Consider the following 8,138-nt stretch of genomic DNA (forward strand, 5'->3'; position numbering starts at 1 on the left):
TCTTTTGTAACAACCAATACAATGTTTTTTCAGAGCCTATGAAATCATTGACAGGATTTGAACTTCTGCTTGCCTATAACTGTTTTGCCTATAATGATCTTGTTGTAGTAATTGATGGTGAATAGAAACAACCCTTTTCTTACAAAGCCCAGAGAAAACATGGTACAAGCTTACTGGCATCACCAGTAATAAAGTAATCTAGAACTTGATCTGGTAGCAAGCGTAGTTCTCAACTTCCTGTGTCTGTACCGCCGATGTGTGACAAAAGTCCTGTCGCTCAATCCATAGAGGGTTTTGCCTTTGCTATTTCTTTTCATACAGGAGAGATTTCAGCTTGTTATGAAGAATTACTTGTGTGGGTCAAAATAACAGTTGCCATTTGACTTCACACTCTTAGAGGTGTCAACTATAATCCACCTTCAAATTGAGGCAGAGTTTTAGTGCTACAGGTGACAGAGACTGAATTCCACTTGTCGTCTCATCCTGCTTTCTTGGATGTTAACTGTCTTTCTACAAGGGAGTATCTAGGACTTGTCACGGGATGCATGTGTAGAAGTGGACAGTGTATTTTTCAGGCATGCTGTCAGAATCCTCAAGACAGGGATTTTATCCACCCCACCCACAGAAATTTAAGAGAGTTTTAAAAAAACAGCAACCACAGGGGGCTGCTGAAGGTTGCAAAGGAAAAATTGTTCTGTGTCCACAGATTGAGTAATATGATCTTATGCAAACAGTAAATTCTAATGGGATTGATTTACTGAACACCTGTAGAGCTGCCCATTAGTTATGGATTGAGCAATTTGCAGCAAATCGATGCTTTAAACCGTTTGTCTTGTAAAATCATTAGCCTGCTGCGGTAACTTTCTGAGGTAGTGGAAAATAAGTGACCCCATTATTCCATAGCTATATATGGTTGGGATTTAAACAAAGATTTTACACGAGGAAAATATTCCCTATTGCTCTAGTGAATGCCAGCTGGAATTCCTGTCTGACTGTATTCTGTAAAACATTACACCCTATTTCTTCTGTACCCTTCCCCACCTTTGAGTGGCACAAGAGAAAGAGACAATACACACAACTGCCAGCTCTCTTTTGTGCTCATCATTCTCCCTTATTTCTTCTTCCTGAAGCCATTAATGTCGAAAAAAAAAAGGTTTTATAAAATAGAACAAGAACAAATAAAACCTACCTGGAACCAAAAGAAGTGAAAACAAAACCTAAACTCTTAAAAGGTTGAAAGAGTATTTTAGTTTGTTACGGTAACACAGCATATTTTTCTTAAACACTGTTTAAAAAGGAAAAGTAAAAAAAAAAGCAAACCTACGTACAATGTGTTGCTCTGTCTGCGTGGTGTGTTTTTTGTCCCCTTTCCTTAATTCTCGTTGCATCTTCAAATGCTTTGCATACCAAATGGTGCAGCACTTGCTAGGATAACTGTTCTAATGGCATGGAAGTGAATGCTGCCTAGTGGCTTGTCTTGTTTTTTTCTGAGTGCTTCCTTTTCTTTACAGCTTCATCACTGGCTTTTGCTTTTGTAATTTGCTGTTTCAGACAAGCTGCTTCCTTTTCTCCTCTCTCCCAGAGAAACAAGCAGTTGGTCTTGCCTTCCTGAGCAAGGACCATTCAGGACCTTCCTGAGCACCCATAAGTGGTAGTTGATACTGCAAAGAGTAACTTGAGCCATCTTGAGGGTATCCATCTCCCTCAGTACTAAATTATTAGCAGCTCCTGGACCTCTTGGAATATAAAGAATATATTGTGGGTTTGGGGGTTCCCTTCATTCCAGTTCCTGCATCTGATGGTTGCAGGGAAAGACTGACATGAACTGGATCTTGTAGTTTAATAACTAGAAAGTAAATGAAAAAAACCTTTAAATTAATCTTAAATTTAGACATCTTCATGGTCTTTTTTGTTGTGCCAACTTGATTGTTGACATGTGAGCATTAAGACTGGCAATATGCAAGTTTTCTTATGTGAGCAGTCCTGGTTTATTTTTATTCTGGTCTCTCACACATATTAAATTTACAAGAATATTTGCAGAATCAACCCCACATAAATATAATTTATTTGCAGGAATAAAGATTGTAAAACTGGACAACATTTCTGCTTATTAAATGATTAATTTTAAAATTTCCAAATATGTTGAAGACAAATGTTATGTTAGATCATTTTTCTAGTATCCTGGTAGCCTAAATAATTTCCTAGTGTTAATTTTTGTTAGTGACATGGAGCAGGCTCTTCATGATGCTTGTTATCAGCACATATCAGCAAAGCTCTCTTCTCAGAAAAAAAAAAATATTTAAAATTGAAAGTAGATATTTAAAAGTCATTTTCAATTTTAAAACTGGACTTAAATTATTTTTAGAGTTTCTGTTATCCCTGACTATCATTATTAGTGTTGTTATCACAGCAAAAATTCGGGCAACTTGAGAACAGCAATTTACAACCTTATTGACAGCCTTTGATTCTTTCTGTGTTCATGCCTCCATCAGTGTGTTTCTCCATTTAATAGATATTTATCTTTTTGTTACCAGGAGCAAATCTTTTCAGGTCATGCTGGTACATTACACGTGAAGCAGACAAAGTATTTTCTCTACTGTAAATAAACCTACATTTTTAAACCTAAGCAAAGTACTACAGGCATGTGTGTTATCACTAGAATTTGGTTTGCGACAAGATATTCAGCAAACTAAAATGTATCACTGTATTTCTTTTAGATTACTCATTTTTCATTCAAATAAACAGAAAAATCCTTTTCACAACATGTTAGTGAGAACGAGATGCTTCTTCATAAGTGTATTTGTATAGAAGCAGGCAGCAATGATTTCATGAGCAAAAGCCTCTTAATAGAATAACATAGATAAATATCACTTATTCTGGAATAATTTTAACACTTTTTCCTCCCCTTCATGAATTATGTTTTTACATAAATTGCTTGATTAAAACCAGAACATAAATATATATATACATACATAAACACACACAATTTTTCCCCCCTCCCTACTCAAAAAGAAAAGATCTCTTGTTTCCCATCTGAAAAAAAAAAAGGGGGTTTTATGCTGCAAACTCTGAAATGGCAACAGCAGCATCTGGCACTTTTAGTTGTAATGTTTATCCCTGGCCCAGTTGCAAGATTGAGCTACGAAGACACACAAATAAAGGTGGCACACAAATAAAGGTGTCTTTTTTATAGTACCAATCAAGATGTGCATCCCAAAAAAACATCTCTGAAGAGGTATTCATAATAAGTGACATCAGGGATCTGTGATGCCAACAGTCTAAAATGACATCACATCAATGATTGCCTTTCAAATTTTGAAATCCTAATTTAAGGCTGGGAAAAGCTGCAAAACCTACAAATTCAAGATGCTGATACACTGTGTTAGCTGAATGACTATAATGGCCTAAGCTGCTTTTTGTGATCAATAGCTCACGTTTCTTTTTTTTGCTTCTACTCCCTCCACAGGTATTTTATCTTTGTAAGTAAACCTTAAAGGGCACAGTTGTTGAGATTAATCTCAATATTTACTGCACTGGCTGACAGCAGTTCAAATTAGAAATAGATGTGCAGGGTTCATAATATCTTTTGTAGTAATTAAAAGACAAGACTGTTATTTGTCCATTCAAACACACAACAATATCCTGCACTGGTGGCTGGCTGCTTTTTGGGCTGTTGATGATCTCTTTGCCAAGGGCTAATGGGAGGGTGCAGGTTTTTTCACCTTTCTGGTGTGTTGTGGTGCTGGGCTTGGTGAGAGCACTGTCCCATCTTTACTTCATTCAGGAAGAAAATAGCAATCAGAAAGAGTCAGAGGGTTATAAAGTTCCCTTAGAAGGGATGAAATCCACTGTCTCCATTGCAGGAGTTGTCCCTGCCTGACCTGAGGTGGAAGATAATGCCCTGGGACATGAGTAGCTCCAGGTTAAGAACAGGTCAGAGGTAATACAGTCACTTTACTGTGGCAATCCCCTCTGAGCCCTGCACCTAGTTTGTGTCTCAGCTGTTTCTTTCCCTGAGCTGTAACCTGAGAGGCAGCTCTAATGCTTTTACCTGGTGAGGATCCCAGCAGGCTAGGACATGCTTCCTCTTCTGGAATTTTTGGTGCCAGCCTGTGCGCCACCCTTTAAACTCCACCACCAGTTGTGCTTAGCAGGAGAGGAGAATGAAAGCCTTGACTGAGGTGACAGCAGGTAAAGGTCTGGTGGGATGGATCCATGGAGCCGCTCCTGGTAGCCTGGAATATACATTATAAAAACAAAATTAAAAATGTTTGCAAAAAGCGTATGGATACTTAGGGTAGGAATGGAAATTAAACTGTGAGGACATCTCCAGGACTTTACAAAAGTCTCCTCTTCCATTAATTCACACACACTGACTAGACTGAAGATCCCAATACCAGCATATCCCCACCAGTTTTGTGTGCTTATTGACAACAACAATAAACCCCTCATAGCAAAATACAATTTCCATATAAACAGTTTCCAGGAATCTTGACAAAGGAGCCAAGGCTTAAATATTTTGGTGTCCACCATTATGACTAGTATCCTAATTTCTTTTTTTTTTTTGGCAAATTTGCTTCACCTCTGTGGAGTGTGGTTGTGTCCAGGATGCACACTGTATTCTCTTTTCTGCACTACTCTTAAACAAAGCACTGATAAATTAACAGGAAGAGAACAGCTCATTTGGCAGAAAAATAAAGGCTTATAAATAGCTTATAACAAAGTTGTTTTAAATCTACTTGTTTCTTGATGAAAGCCTGACACTGAAAAAAAATAATTTCATGAAATAAAATTTTGGACAAATACTGACAGTTGCCAGACTGAAAAATTAAAGAGATTTGTGCAGAATTTTGATACATTATTTTGCATATCTATATATAATAGTTTGTATACATACAAATTTTAAGTAATATTGTATGTATATGTGTATAAAAAAAAAATATATTATCTAGACTGAAAATACAACTGTTGTTTCATCCAGCATTTTCTGTGAAGCTGCATGGATTCAGACAGCACATCTATCATTTGAGACTGTCTGGAAATGCTGGAATCAAAGAATATAGCATCTGAGCCCTAAAATGGGCCAATTTATGGCTTTTTAGGGTCTCAGTCAGATGCCTGTCATCTTGCTGGCTAGCTGGAAGTCACAGAGAAATGGCCAAGAAGCTCTGTTTCTGCCCTGATAAAATTATGGAACAAGAGAAAGTGGAACTGTTTGGGGGAACCTGGGTGTGCAACAGTCTCATCTTCATGTTTCACTTACTTTTGATGGTAAACTTGGGATAGAGGCACTTGTGGATGATCTCTGTAGCTGCTGACCTTTACTTACTCAACCACCTGGACAAATCTTAAGATGAGATAGAAATAAAAAAAAGGACTGTCAAAACCAGCAAAAGTAAAAAATAAGTAAAAGCACCTTTGAAAGAACTAAAACTGTTACTGTTAATTATACATAGTACTGTGCTATATAAATATGACCTCCATGTTTCAACCCGTATCACCAACCATGTCAGAGAATTAGGTTTGTGCCTCCTCAGGTTACAGCCTTTGAAATATAATATAAATACTCCTACAGCTCCCAGAAGCAAATAGTGATCCTCTACAATCTTTGTGTAGTTGGGTCAGATGTTTTAGGTTTGTTGGGTTCCTTTTTACTTAAACAAAGCCATAACAAGCAAAGTTGGGAGTGCTGTAAGCTGAAATGTATCAGGCTGTCTCTGAATCCTTCATGCTTCAGATTTCCAGTGAAGGAGACAGTGTCAGATGAACTAACAAAACCAAATTTTTCCAGTGATCATACTGTTTGCTTATAGCGTTAGGGTGGGTTGTTGTTTGGCAAGGTGGTTTTGGGTTTTTCTTGCTTAGTCTCTACTGGAATATAGAATTATTTTTTTTAATTAGCATAGAGACTAAGGACAGATTTGAAGGATGTCCAGTAAATCTACAGCAGATACAAGCACATAATCTGTTAACACACCCAGCCTCATGAAACAGTACTGCTACATATATCAGGAAAATTACTCCAGCACTATCTCAGAAGGCAATTATATTTCATTATCTTTGTTTGTGTAACAAGGTACAAGTCTGGTATGGGTTTTTTGGGGGGGTTTCACCCTAAAGAAGACATGAACATTAAATAAAACTTCATAGTCTTCAAATGGACTAAAACTGAAAGGGGAGCAAGGGCTCTCATTCTACAAACCTCTGCCTAACAAAGGGTTTTCAAACAATAAACAATTCTAACCCATGTTACTGAAGCTTAACACAAGAAAATGAACCCAGGAGGTTTTGTATGTTCTTAACTTCATTGCTGGTGATGAAAAGGCAGCTGTCATATCGGGCACCCTTCTTCCCTGGAGACATTCTGCTGCCTTTTGAGTAGATATCGACAGTGGGTCGCCAGTCACCGTTTCCATTTCTCTGCTTGTAAATAGGAATAATGACAGTGACATCCTTAGCAAAGCACTGTGAGCCCTGGAGATAAAAAGCACTGTCAAAGAGCTTGGTGCTGTTCCGATTCAATAGTTCCATACAGCCCTCTGCTGTGGAACACCCTATACACATGCAGAATGAATGGCACGATGGTGGCAGTCAGGAACCCTGGGCTCTTGTTTCATTAGCCATTGCCTGTGAAGAAACACTCACAACAGTGTGAAGCATGGCAAACGTTTAAAACGGAGTTCAGAAAAAGCCCTCACTCCTATTTTCAATTCTAACTCGTGTGGAAATTGTGAATTCATCAGCTGCTGCAGCTCCAGGGCCATCGCTTGTCAGTGTTTATGCCTGTGCTGAGAACAAAGAAACAGGAGAAATTTTTTTTTCTCAGCTAAGTACATTGTGCAGTAAAAGAGTGCAGCTTTCACTAGGCATAAAGCCTGCCAAATGCAAAGAAATGCTGTTTCCAAATGGGGGACAAAGGTTTTACAGCTGTACTCGACCCTCCTAACTTTAGAAACGCAGAAAATTTCATGGGAGTAAAAGGCCTTTCTACTGCCCTACCTATTCTTTGTGTATAAATCTGGACACAGTTCTGGGGTTTCAGAGACTTTTACTTCCTAGCTGGGTATAAAGTTCTTTCAGGTTTCTTTAGGCATTTAAACCCATAAAATAATGTTTGGCTGAAGATTTCAGAATATCCTAAGGAAAAGACAAATTGTTAAAATTACAATGTCTTTTCTCTTTCTAGTCCTTGCTCCCCTAAATATATAAACAGATACAAAGGACTCGATCAGACAACTACAATGACATTTCAAACCAGTACTGACATTGGCAACAAATTCTTGTCTACAGTCTGATTAATGTGCACAGATATAGATGAGAAGGTGGAGGGTTGTTTTAATGACGCACGTTCTTTGGGATGTGGAATGGATCAACTGCAGTCAGTTCTTTTAGAAAACCAAATTACTATTTAGGGAAGAGTGATCAGGAAGGTAGAAGAGAATAATGTATGAATGACAGAAAAATTTCAGGTTTCCAGTTGGTGTGAAAAAAGTGATATAATTTAGTCTTCTAGAAACAAGAGAGATTAAAAGCTTGAATGTCAAACAGTAATAAAATGGAATCATGCTGTTTCCATGTCCAGAACAGAGACCTATCAGAATCAACATGAAGGGAAAGGAATATAGGATGTTGAAGGGTTCTGAGGTGGCCATGTGTACATGCACACACACATATATATACATAGATATGAATATATATATAAAAAAATGACCTAATCATTCAGCCACATGGAGGTGGTTGCTGTGCTAATGAACTAGACCCTTAAGTTATTCAGTGTGGTTGCTGCTGGCTGTAGCTGCTTCATTAGCTCCAGTCACACTACCTGCAGCAGAGCTGGGAAGGGAAGGACCATGACAACTGTTGATACACTGTGCCTACATTCAGTAGGAAATGCTTTACAGCCAACTCAGGTCCGTGGTGATTTGGGCCAAAATGTATGTCTATAGTGACTCAGATTTAATGGTACAGTTACCACAGAGTCTGAGGTAAAGGAACAGAACACAAACAACTCTGTTGACTATTTGCAGAGATTCTTTACAACAAAAATACTCCATAGGTTGGATGAGGAACTGGGAACACCCAGGAAAGACTGCTCCATGTTGCAAAGGCCCATAGGAATGTTGATTTCTGAAAATGCA

The sequence above is a fragment of the Merops nubicus genome, unplaced genomic scaffold (assembly GCF_000691845.1).
Source record: "Merops nubicus isolate BGI_N331 unplaced genomic scaffold, ASM69184v1 scaffold16168, whole genome shotgun sequence".
NCBI lineage: Eukaryota > Metazoa > Chordata > Aves > Coraciiformes > Meropidae > Merops > Merops nubicus.